A 13,270-nucleotide genomic window follows, 5' to 3' on the forward strand; every position below is an offset into this window, starting at 1 on the left:
GTCATCACATCTTGTCTGATTTCTTCCATTTCAATTCTGACATGAATGGCGGCCAAGAGAGGATATGAAAGTAATAAAAAAAAAAAAGAGTGCCAGAGGATAAGTCTAAAGCTACATGGCAAGTAGATATGATGATATATAGGCAATATGCTGTTGTACTGTTGACATACGCAGTTGTTTTTTTTACTGCATCTGAAGTACTACCAAACCATATATAGTCAAGAATTCTATGTACTACTGAGGCTCAAAGCTACTTTCTCCAGAAAAAAAAGAACTGACCTACATTTAATAGGTGAAAGGGCTATGCTACCATCACTCAACCTTTGTTCTCAACTAAAAACATTTTAAATGCTGAAACTGACTTCTCTGGAATTAGGGTGCCCCAAGATAACATGAAATATTAATGACAACTGATAATACAATATCCCTCCAGGAAGAAGTCTTTTGGGACAACCAAATGACTACGGTATCACTTTTTATATTCAATGCATAAAGTCAATTTCAAATGACCCAAAATAATTTATAAAAATGATAGCTTCAAAACCACAGATAAAAATTTAGTACAACCCCTCCCCTACTCCATTTTCTGATGAGGAAATTGAAATTTAGCATCAAGTAGCCAAGGTAATGACAGAGCCAGAACCAGAACTCTAGTCTCATGAAGTTCAGTACAATGTCCTTTCAACTGGGGCATATTGTGTCATTTCAAAAATAATGACTCTATATAGTTTCTATACATCAAATATATTGAAGACTGATAAAGGACCTATGAAACAAAGCTTAAAAGCATTAACTTTAGAGTCTGGCAATGTGGAGACAATAAAATATAAAAAACATGATCTCTGTTTGCTACATGCTTAGAATTTTGTTGAGAAAACATAAGCTGAAAAACAATCTAAAAATATGGTGACTCTATATTAAAAAGCTAAACTTGGGGCAGCTGTGTGGCTCAGTAGATTGAGAGCTTGGCTTAGACAGGAGGTCCTGGGTTCAAATTTGGCCTCCAACACACCCCAGCTGTGTGACCCTGGGCAAGTCACTTCATCCCCATTGCCTAGCCCTTACCACTCTTCTGCCCTGGAACCAATACACAGTATTGATTCTAAGATGGAAGGTAAGGGTTTAAAAAAAAAAAAAAGCTAAACTGCATAAACTAATTGATATAACTGTGTGGTATAGACTATTGACACAAGAAAAGTAATGATAGGATAGAGTAGTCATGGAAGACTTCATATGAAGGAGATGGCATTTAATCTGCACCTTGAAAACTGGCTAATAGTTGAATCAATGAAGAGAAAGAAGTAGAGTATGCCAAGTAATGCCATATGCTATCAGATAACTTTCAATCAAGCAAATGTGTAAATGCATTAGATGTTTAATTATTCTAAAAGAGTTGAGAAAACATAAAAATTTAAGCATCAATTGGCAGCATCTGTTTAAAGTAAATAGAAATACCACTAGTTTCAAGAAGCAATATATAGCATTTCTATTAAATATTTCAAAAACTAAAATTTATAGTTTAAAATTAAGCCACACAAAGATAATGAGATGGGTATAATCAGTTTTGGGGGAAATATAAAAAAGATAGACATGTCAGTGCATTGTTAGTGAGGTTGCGAATCACTATAACATTCTGGAAAGCAATTTGGAATTAAGCAAATAAAGTGACCAAAATGTCCATACCATGTAACCCAGAATGTGATTACTGGACATATTCCCAAAGGAGATAATTCAAAAGAAAGAAGTCCCCAATTAAACCAAAATATTTAACAGCACTTTTCAAGGTAATAAAGAACTGAAAACCAAGTATATAAAACAATACTCGCACTGATTGAGACATGGTTAAATAAATTGTGGTGCATAAATAAAATTGAATATTACTTTGCTATAACAATGATAAACAGAGAAATATGGAAAGGCTTACATGATCTGATAAAGAATGAAGGAAAGTCAATAAAATAATATATACAAAAATATTGCAATAATGTAGATGGAACAAACGATCATAAAACAATAAAAAGCCAATGCTACAAAATGGCAAAAAACAAGTATGGTCCCAAAAAAAAGATTAAAAAAAATACTTCACTCTCCTCCACAACTCTACACAAGTAAGTAGCCAATAGGTATGGAGCAATACAAATATTTTATACTTTTTTGATGTCCTGACCAGTTTTGCAGATTTTTTCCTTCCTCTTTTTTCCTTTAAAAAAATAATACAGCTATGGAAAGTAATGAATGCTGGAGGGGATATGGCAAAGTGGGGACACTAATTCATTGCTGGTGGAATTGTGAATTGATCCAGCCATTCTGGAGGGCAATTTGGAACTATGCCCAAAGGGTGATAAAAGACTGTCTGCCCTTTGACCCAGCTATAGCACTGCTGGGTTTGTACCCCAAAGAGATAATAAGGAAAAAGACTTGTACAAGAATATTCATAGCTGCACTCTTTGTGGTGGCCAAAAATTGGAAAATGAGGGGATGCCTTTCAATTGGGGAATGGCTGAACAAATTGTGGTATATGTTGGTGATGGAATACTATTGTGCTCAAAGGAATAATAAAGTAGAGGAATTCCATGGAGACTGGAACAACCTCCAGGAAGTAATGCAGAGCGAAAGGAGCAGAACCAGGAAAACATTGTACACAGAGACTGATACATTGTGGTACAATCGAAGGTGATGGACTTCTCCATTAGTGGCGATGCAGTGTCCCTGAACAATCTGCAGGGATCTAAAAAATACTATCCACAAGCAGAGGATAAACTGTGGGAGTAAAAACACTGATGAAAAGCAACTGCTTGACTACAGGGGTTGAGGGGATATGACTGAGGAGAGACTCTAAATGAACACTCTAATGCAAATACCAACAACAGGGAAATGGGTTCGAGTCAAGAACACATGTGATAACCAGTGGAATCGTGCGTCAGCTATGGGAGAGGGAAAGGGGGGAGAGGGGAGGCGGGGAGGAAAAGAAAATGATCTTTGTTTCCAGTGAATAATGTTTGGAAATGACCAAATAAAATAATGTTTAAAATAAAAAAATTAAATTAAAAATTAAAAATAACTCAAAAAAAATAATACTTGTTACATGTGATAGATCTTGAGGAGGTAAAAGGAGGAGAAATACTAGTGATGTAAAAACCAAAGCTAATCAATATAAATTTATTTTTAAAAAATAAAATAATGCTATAACTACTGAATTAAACTAAACAAGTATTAGGTGACTAAGACAGAAATATAATTAGAAGGAACTCTTATTTATTTCCTGGAACAAAGTAAGCACTAAATGATAACTACTGGCTATTATTATTGATCCAAATGTCAGGAAAAAAAACAAACTCAGTGAAAAATTATGACTCCAGATGTGATATTCAGAAATGAATTTCATATCTTCTTTTCAATAAAGGAAAGGGTCAGTACATAAACAAGCTTGGAGAAAAGGAAAAAGGAGAAATCGACTGGATAATACAAGCTGGATTCTCAAAACCCTGCTTGAGTAACTGAGAACCACTGCAGACACAGTTTACTTCCTCCATTCTTGGGGAACTTGCTCCCAACTTCTCTGAGAAAATAGAATTTTACACATATTTAACTGTCATGGACCTGGGTGTTTGAGAAGTCAGGAACAAATCTTCCATTTACAATTTAAAGGGAAAAAGCAGAAATAAGAAATTAGACAATATAAAGTCTCTAAAAAGGAAAAAACTGCAAATGACCACAGCAAATTATGATTTTCAAATTCTGAGAGCCTCCAAGACAGATACCTGAATGATGTGATCTATTCTGACGACAATCCATTCCCCACCTCTTTTCTCTTTAGCCTTTCTTCTACCAACCATCTTTTCCTCATGATTTAAAAACAGATGTTCTTACATTTTGAGAATGCATCACAATAAAGGAAAAACAATATCATGATGAGTATGAATATATGAATACATGGAGACAATCTGTATATTAAAAGTTGGGGATCAGCAGGAGAAATGTCCCTGTCTCATAACTTGAAAGTAAAGATGTCTAAGAAATTAAAAGGAACTTATTTTACAAGGCAATAAATTTTGCTTCTCTAACAATGCAAATCCAAAGTGTAAGCCCAAATATTAAATACATTGAACTAATTAAATAAACTTGAACTTCATTAAAACATCTTTCCAAATGAATTCCAAGATACCAACAGCAATAAAAATTATGTGACACAAAAACAAAAGCTGAGAAATTAAAATATGTTGTAGAGAGAGAAAATTAGATACAAACTTCAAAATGCTGGGGAAATTTTTCTTCAGAAAAAACAAAAATCATGATCTCAAAACACAGCTGCCTAAGAAACTGAAGCTATCCATGTAAGTGCATGGAAACTATAGGGAACCCTGAAAAACTCTTAGTTGAATACTCCTGTTACAAATCAAACAACAAATATCTTTATTAATCAATAACCATAGCCCAGCCATTGTGCTAAGACCTATGAATACAAAGATAAAAGTAAAATAGCTCCTGCTTTCATTAGCTTACATTCTAATGTGGAATACTGATATGTACATCTACAAGACATCTAGAAACCAGAGGAAAAGTATCATTTGGAGGGAAAACACTTAAATGTTGGGGAAACTCAAAAGAGTCTCATGCAGAAAGCAGGGAATGAATGATGAGCTGAGTTCTAAAGGAAACATAGAATTCTAAATAGAAGTGGTGGGAGGAATCTATCTGCCAAGCCAAACATGGGAATTATATGAACACAATTACAAAACACTTTTCACATAATTAAAGCTAGATCTAAATAATTGGAAATACATTAATTGCTCGTGGGTAGGATGAGCTAATATCATAAAAATGACAATTCTACCCAAATTAATCTTATTAATTTGTGGCACTTATTCAGTGCCATACCTATCAAACTGCCAAAAAAATTTTGTATAGAATTAAAAAAATATATAAAAGTTCATCTGGAAAAACAAAAGATCAAGAATATCAAGAGAAAGAATGAAAAAAAAAAGTGAAGGATGGGGGTCTAGCAGTACCGGATCTTAAACTGTACTATAAAGTGGTGGTCATCAAAACAATATGGTACTGGCTGAGAGGAAGAAGGGTGGATCAATGGAACAGACTAAGGGTCAGTGAGCTAGTGTTCAATAAAGCAAAGATCCCAGCTTTGGGGACAAGAACTCACTATCTGACAAAAACTGCTGGGAAAATAGTATGAGAAAAATCATGTCTAGAACAACATCTCACATCCTATACCAACATAAATTTGAAAATGGATAAATGACAAATATAAAGAGTGAAATCATAAATAAATTAGGTGAACATAGAATATCTATCAGATTTGTGAGAAAGTAGGGAACTTAAGACCAAGCAAGAGATAGAGACCATTACAAAATTTAAAATGAATGACTATAGTTATATCAAATTAAAAACGGTCTGTACAAAAAAAAAATGCATCGAAAATTAGAAGGAAAGCAACAAACTGAGAAAACATTTTATAACAAAAATTCTCTGACAAAGTTTTAACTTCCCAAATATATAAGAGACTAAGTCCAATTTATAAAACATCAAGTCATTCTCCAATCGATAAATGGTCAAGAGACATGAATAGGCAGTTTTTACATGAAGAAATCAAAGCTATCGATAAGCACATGAAAAATGTTCTAAACCCCTCCTGATTAGAGAAATGCAAACAAAAACAACTCTGCAGAACTACTTCACACCTAGGACTGGCCAATATGACAGCAAAGGAAAGTAATGAATGCTGGAGGGGATGTGGCAAAATTGGGACATTAATGCATTGCTGGTGGAGTTGTGAATTGATCCAACCATTCTGGAGGACAATTTGGAACTATGCCCAAAGGGCGCTAAAAGACTGTCTGCCCTTTGACCCAGCCATACCACTGTTGGATTTGTACCCCAAAGAGATAATAAGAAAAAAGACTTGTACAAAAATATTTATAGCCACACTCTTTGTGGTGACCAAAAAAAAATTGGAAAATGAGGGGGTTTCCATCAATTGAGGAATGGCTGAAATAAATTGTGGTATATGTTGGTGATGGAATACTATTGGGCTTAAAGTAATAATGAACTGGAGGGATTCTATGTGAACTGGAAAGACCTCCAGGAATTGATGCAGAGTGAAAGGAGCAAAACCAGAACAACATTATACACAGAGACTAATACACTGTGGCACAATCAAACGTAATATACTTCTCTACTAGCAGCAATGCAATGTTCCAGGACAATCCTGAGGAACTTAGAAGAAAGAACACTATCCACATCCAGAGAAAGAACTGTGGGAGCAGAAATGCAGAAGAAAACATATGGTCAATCATGTTTTAGATAGAGATATGATTAGGGTTTTGGTGTTAAAAGATCACTACTGCAAATATGAATAACATGAAAATGGGTTTTGAACAATGATACATGTATAACCCAGTGGAACTGCTTGTCAGCTCTGGGAGCGGGGAGGGAAAGTTATGGGGAAATCATGAATCATGTAACCATGGAAAAATATTCTAATTTTTTTTAAAATAGAGGTAGTGGGAGAGCATGCTAACATTGAAGATACCTAGAACAAATACAGGTTAACAGGAGACAGAGTATCATATGTGTAAGGAATAACCAGTAGTTAGTGGGGTTGGAATCAGAGATTATTGAAAGCAGTAATATATATAAGGAATATAGAAAAGGAAGAAGGGACCAGGTTATGAAGAGTTTTAATTGCCAAATGGTTAACTTTATACTCAATTCTACAAATAATAGGAGCTCACTGGTGTTGAGGAGAGAGGATAACAAGGTTATTTGTGTTTTAGAAAAATCACTTTGACAGCTGTGTAAAAAATAATCTACTGAAAAAAGTATTTGTAAAATATTGCTCATTTCCCATTTCTCATTCCTTGTAACTTTTATTTATGTATATCATATAATGTACAGATTATTTTTAGTTGTTACCACCTATATATCATTTAAGACAAACATATATATTGAAGGAATGTCCATGGATAGGGGTACATAATCAAAAGGTTTGTAGAACACTAGCCTTGGCTGTGAAAGCTTCTATGACTTGTTCAGAGTCACAAGGGACAGTATATATCAAGATATAATCCTTGAATCCAGCTGACTCCAAGCTCTTCTCTATCCTAAACACCACTCATGTCAATCTCAAATAGAAACAGGGGTAACTAAATCATACATAAGGATCCCTATGGACCACATATTGATTTAGTTATTAAATATAAAATTTATCCAAATAATAGCCATCCTCCAATTGGCAATGGATAAAAGATATGAACAGACTTTTTTGGATGAAGAAATCGAATAGATATATGAAAAAATGCTCTAAATTGCTTCTGATTAGAGAAATGCAAACCAAAACAATTTTAAGGTATCATCTCTCACCTATCAGATTGGCTAAAGTGGCAAAATGACAAATGTTGGAGGGGATGAAGGGAAAATGTAGCAACTAATAGACTACAGTTGGAACTGTGAACTGATTAAACCATTTTGGAGAGCAATTTGGAATACCCCCAGAGAGTTATACAACCGTGTGAGCCCTTATCCCCAGCAATACCATTGCTGGGTCTGTTTCTCAAAAGAGATCAGGGACAACGGAAAGAACATTTATGTTTTACAATATTTATAGTAGCTTTCTCTCTGTGGTGGCAAAGAACTGGAAATTCAGGGGATACCCATCAATTAGGCAATGGCTCAACTAATTGTGGTATATGACTGTGATGGAATACTACTATGCCATAAAAAATGATGAGCAGGCTAATTTTTTTTTTAACTTTGAAAGAACCACACAGTAACTGTGAAAGAGTAGAACCAAAAAGAATAACTCGTGAATCAGATAATGAACTGAAAAATGAAAACATGAAAGGCATCATTTATATACACATATCTGTCTCCCACATGATGCTTTCTATGATGTGGGGAGGGAAGGGAGAAATCAAGACATTTGTAAATAATTTCTATTCGTTTTAAAAATGTATTATATGCATTTTATTAACTACTTTTCAATTACATTTTAATGTAATGGCTCAAGTATGGTGGAAAATATGTTTTATGCCTTTGTTCTGAACTTCACTACATCTCTACAATATAGAGATCCTATGGTATAGAAATAATACATCACAAAAATAAGAGCATATACACATTCAAAATTACATACCTAATGGTTTTTAAACTTAAAATGTTACTGCTTAATTATTATCACTAGCAAAGAATCACATAGAATCACAAATTTTTACAGATGAAAGAAACCTCAATTGCCACAATGGTTACCCAGTCTTTGCTTGAAGAACTCAAGTAGAGGGAACCCACTATACTTTATTCATCAACCCATTCTACTTTTGGATTGCAGTATATGACAGATTTCCATGCAACAAGCCTAAATATTCTCTTTTTTAACTTTCCCACTCAATGCCTCTAGCTTTACCCTTGGGGACCAAACAGATCAAGTCTAATCAACTCAAGGGTACTTAAAATACTGGAATATGGATAACATATTCTCTTCTCACATTCCCCTCTCTCCAAGACTTCTGCTTTCCAGGCTAAATATTCCCAGTAAATCAACCAATATTCACACAGAATATATGCTCAAGGCCTTTTGCCATCATGGTTGGCCTGCTCTAATGTTTATGAATCATTTCCTAAAATCTGTCACTCATAATTGCACACAATATTTCAGATGTTACCTGTCTTGGGCAGACAAGAGTGGGATTAGCCTATACCTCTCTCAATGTGGCCCAACAGCAAACTATTTTTTTTTAATTTTATAATATTTTATTTGATCATTTCCATTTGCTTCCCTTAAAAAAATAGTTTGGAAGCAGAGGAGATCATTATTGAATCATACTTACATTTCATGGTCTTTTTCAGATGAGATGTTACCTAGGTAAATATCCTTCACCTTGTACTTGTGAAACTGATTTTAATAAGATATTTATCCCTATTAAAAATCACATCTTATTTGGTTTGGTCCCATATTTTTGCCATCAATGATCTTTTTGGTGCCTGACTAGGTCACCCAGTGTATTAGCTATCTCTCCAAATTTTTATTTAATTAATTAATTAAGAATATTTTTTTCATGGATACAAGATTCTTGTTCTTTCCCTCCCCCCTCCCCCCACCTCCCTCCCATAGCTGACACACAATTCCACTGGGTTTATATGTGTCATTGATCAAGATCTATTTCCATATTACTGATATGTACACTAGTGTGATCATTTAGAGTCTATATCCCCAATCATATTCCCATCAACCCATGTGATCAAGGAGTTGTTTTTCTTCTGTGTTTCTATTCCCACAATTCTTCCTCTGAATGTGGATGGTATTCTTTCTCACAGGTAAAATTCTTAAGTCTTGCTGCTTCTTTTTTTCTTTTTATTTTTTTAAATCCCTTACCTTCCATCTTAGAATCAATACCGTGTATTGGTTTCAAGGCAGAAGAGTGGTAAGGGCTAGGCAATGGGGGTCAAGTAACTTGCCCAGGGTCACATAGCTGGGAAGTGTCTGAGGCCAAATTTGAACCCTGGATCTCCCATCTCTGGGGCTGACTCTCAATCCACTGAGTTGCCCAGCTGCCCCCTGCTTCATTTTTTCTTACATATTCACAAATCATCTCTGGAAGCCTGACATAATCAGAGTCCACAATGCCATATTTTTCCTATTCATTACTACCTGCCCTTGCTTCCATCTTCTGTACCAACCTTTTAATTTAAAAATCTAAGTTGGTTTTCCCTGTGTAGATTCATAATAATTGTTAGACAAACTCCTATTATTCCTCTTCACTAAAACTGTTTCTCTTTGCGCTTTCAGAATTTCATTCTTGAGAATTTCCCATTCCTTCTTCAGATGACTTACCATGGAGGTAAAACACAAAAAATTCAACCCATCCTTGCTCTGAATTCTTTAAAAGACACTTTCCTCCACATCTAGAGTAGTACCAAATGAACCCAGATTTCCTTTCTTCTGTTACAACAAACACTAGAATACTTACTTCACTCCAAGGTTCCCATCTTTTTTATTACAGTTAATTGGCTTGCTCAAGGTCAAGCAGAAAATTATTAAACAGCACAGTGGAGCTATTTTTGTACTAACAACAGGCCATGAAAACAAAAGAACCTGCATGTAATGCTCAATTTGGCTGTGCTAACAGAAAGATGACAAAGTTAACAAAAAGTGAAAATGAGAGGTAGCGAGGAAATAAAAATGGAAAAATTTAACAAAAATTTCACAGAACAGATACATAAGTGGCAAATTCATTCTTACAGTTAACAAAAAGAAATTGAATGTCATGAAAATGGTAAAATAAAAGGTGGCATCATCTAGTAACTATATTGTCTAATAAAAGAGAAGCAAAATCAACTTTAAGAGGATCAAAATATGCAAATGAGACTATGTTGTTAAAACAAGTACATATTGATACATTATAACCCCAAAAGATAAGAATTTATCTTCAACTCATACAAAATTAAATAACCTTCAACTTCTATCCAAAAAATTTTTCAAAATGTATTGTCAAATAAAAGATACAAATTACATCATAGCTGCAAAAGACTGAATAAAATTTAACTAATTCAATCCATAGCTCAGTTTTCATTTTATCCAAAAGTTTTAATCTCAATCCACAATGATTTTTGTGAAGATAAATCATATATATCAGTTTTTGCCAAGACTTCATATTCCATTTCCTTTTCTGACCAATGGGGAGAGAAATATTAGCAAGTGGCAAGAAGGAGAAAAGAAGAGCTAGAAGAGGGATAGACTATTGTTGTATTGCCTACAGAGATAATCTCCAAATTTACAAATTTGATGAACTGAAGTTAGAAACGAAATGCCACATCATTCAAAACTATTTGTTCTTTTCCCTATTTACAATATGTCCCAAGTGTTCTGGTTATTCTTTAATTTCCTCACTGTAAATTTTGTTTTGTTTAAGTATTATGACACAACAAAGTTTATGTAATTAACCTAAAGCAATTTCTAAGCAACTAGGGATAGCTCAGCTTCTTGTAGACTAGTTATACAAACTACTTTTAAAATATTCAACTTATTTTCACAACATGTGTAATTTCAGGAGATATTTGGTAGCCAAAGTAACTCAATGCTATACTTACTACAGCGACTGAAGACAACATATTAAAAACCCTAGAGTAGAATTGATTTCTCTTAAAAAAAAAAAAAGCATTAAGTGACAGCTAGAAACGGCCCTTCAAGATAATCATTTCCATAAATCAGCTCATTTCATATTCTCCAATAGTGTTACTGTTTGTGGACACATGGGAAAGATCGAGATGACTTCTACTGTGCTACAAACTTTTTAAAACTTTGTTCTGAGGGATCCAATAGGAGCCTAAAGGGGGGGGGGGGGGAAGGTCTCAATGGCTGATAAGAAAACAAATCTACCACACTGCCATTTATGTAGGGTAAACACAATGTTTGTGTTGACAAAGAACAAAAATAGGCCAGCTGAAATAAATGTCACTTAAAAAGTATCTCATTCATCTCAACTGCACAAACTGCCCAACAATATATAATGCACAAGCAGCTGAAAGGGTGTTTTCAGCATATAAATAATCAGCATATTTTTACATTTTGGCTGATTTCATTGAGTGATTTTTTTAACTAGAGTATATGTGTGTGTACATATGGATGTGCATGTATATACATGTGTATATACATATACATACACACCTATATCAATAGCTATTGTGGACAATTGGATTAAAGTGTTAGGTTTGGAGAGATTTTTAAAATGTTTAAAACTATGAAACAGACAAATTTAATTCAGCTATATAAGAAATATAAATATAATGAAAGCATCTCAAAGTAATAAGGAAGGTATGAAGAGGAATGGGTTTAGGGAAAATATGAGTTTGGGGATGGTGAGTTTGAGGTGTCCATGTTGCAGCTCAGGGAAGAAACATTCTACCCACTTACTAAGACAGAGGAGTAAAAACTCAGAATAAAGAATAAGACTTTTTTTGGACATAGCCACTGTGACAATTTGTTTGACTACACACTTTGTTATATGGTTTTTTTGTTTTTTCAATGTGAGGGGAAAGTGAGGAGAGAAAAAAGTTCTTAGGATATTGAAATTATATCTTTTATAAATTTAATCTTTTTTCTGAAGAGATGACTGGTAATTTTGGAGGAAAAAAATTATATGAAGAAGCCAGAAATGGAGGCACTAAGCACAGACAGACTTTTCTAAGAATTTATCTGAAAAGGGAAGTAGTGATCAAAGGTGAGAGCTAGCAAGAATGGTAGATTCTCAAGTAAGGTAGATATTTTTATTTTTAATTTTTTTTAATCCTTACTTTCCATCTCAGAATCAATAATACCATGTATTGGTTTCAAGACAGAAGAGTGGTAAGGTCTAAGTAATGGAGGAAGGGGGATGTAAGTGAATTGCCCAGGGTCACACAGCTAAGAAGTGTCAGAGACCAGATTTGAATTAAGAACCTTCCATCTCTAGGCCTGGCTCTCAATCCACTGAGCAACCTAACTTCCCCCATAAGGTAGAATTCTGAAAGAAAGCAATTCAATGTTCTATTCTAAAAGACTGTAAAAAGTGTGAGGAAAAAACAAACTCTTCTCAATAAGACTTAAAGACCAAAAGAAACTAACATCCATAAGGCAATTAATTTAAAAAGAAAAAAAAAGGTATGTTAACATGTCTCTCTGATTCCCTCATTTATTTACAATAGTGAAAAATCATCAGAATATCTATTTGGAATGATTCATTATCTTCTATCTTGCAATCAAAGTAATTAGCAAGATCAAAAATACAAGCATCATAAATCTCTTCTTTCAAGCTCCACTGAGATACCATTTCCTTCTCAAAGCCTTCTCTGATCCCTAACTATAAGTGACAGTTCTCTTTTTCCTCAAATCTTACATGCCATTCTTTCATCAATAACTCGGTCAACAAATACTATGTAAGCCAGACACTATTCTAAGAGCTGGAGATAATTTTTAAGGGCAAAAAAATTAATAATAATAATGTCTCTGCTCTCAGGAAGCATACAGTTGAACAGGGGAGATAGCATGTAAATAACTGGGTACATATGAGATAGAATAAATGAGGAGAGTATGAAAGAGAAAGGCTTTATTAAACTGGGGAAAGGGGAGAGAAAAATGACCCTGAAAGGTCACAGAAGGTGAGTCTTAAAGAAAGCTAGGGTAGGCAAGAAGCCAAGGTAAGGGGATGACATTCCAGGACTGGGGGACAGCCAGTGAACAGGCACAGGGAAGAGAGAGGAAGTATTGTACTGAACTATAAAC

At 34.3% G+C, this 13,270-nt stretch overlaps 1 protein-coding gene and 1 pseudogene across 1 annotated transcript in view; both read right to left on the reverse strand.

Moving 5' to 3' along the window:
• The window catches only part of ZSWIM6 (zinc finger SWIM-type containing 6), a 219,356-nt gene that overhangs the window by 182,129 nt on the left and 23,957 nt on the right, over nt 1–13,270 (reverse strand). The window lies entirely within an intron of this gene.
• Nucleotides 1–13,270, reverse strand: part of LOC130458539 (cytosolic acyl coenzyme A thioester hydrolase-like) — a 98,726-nt pseudogene that overhangs the window by 64,354 nt on the left and 21,102 nt on the right.

The sequence above is a fragment of the Monodelphis domestica genome, chromosome 3 (genome assembly GCF_027887165.1).
Source record: "Monodelphis domestica isolate mMonDom1 chromosome 3, mMonDom1.pri, whole genome shotgun sequence".
Taxonomy (NCBI): Eukaryota; Metazoa; Chordata; class Mammalia; order Didelphimorphia; family Didelphidae; genus Monodelphis; species Monodelphis domestica.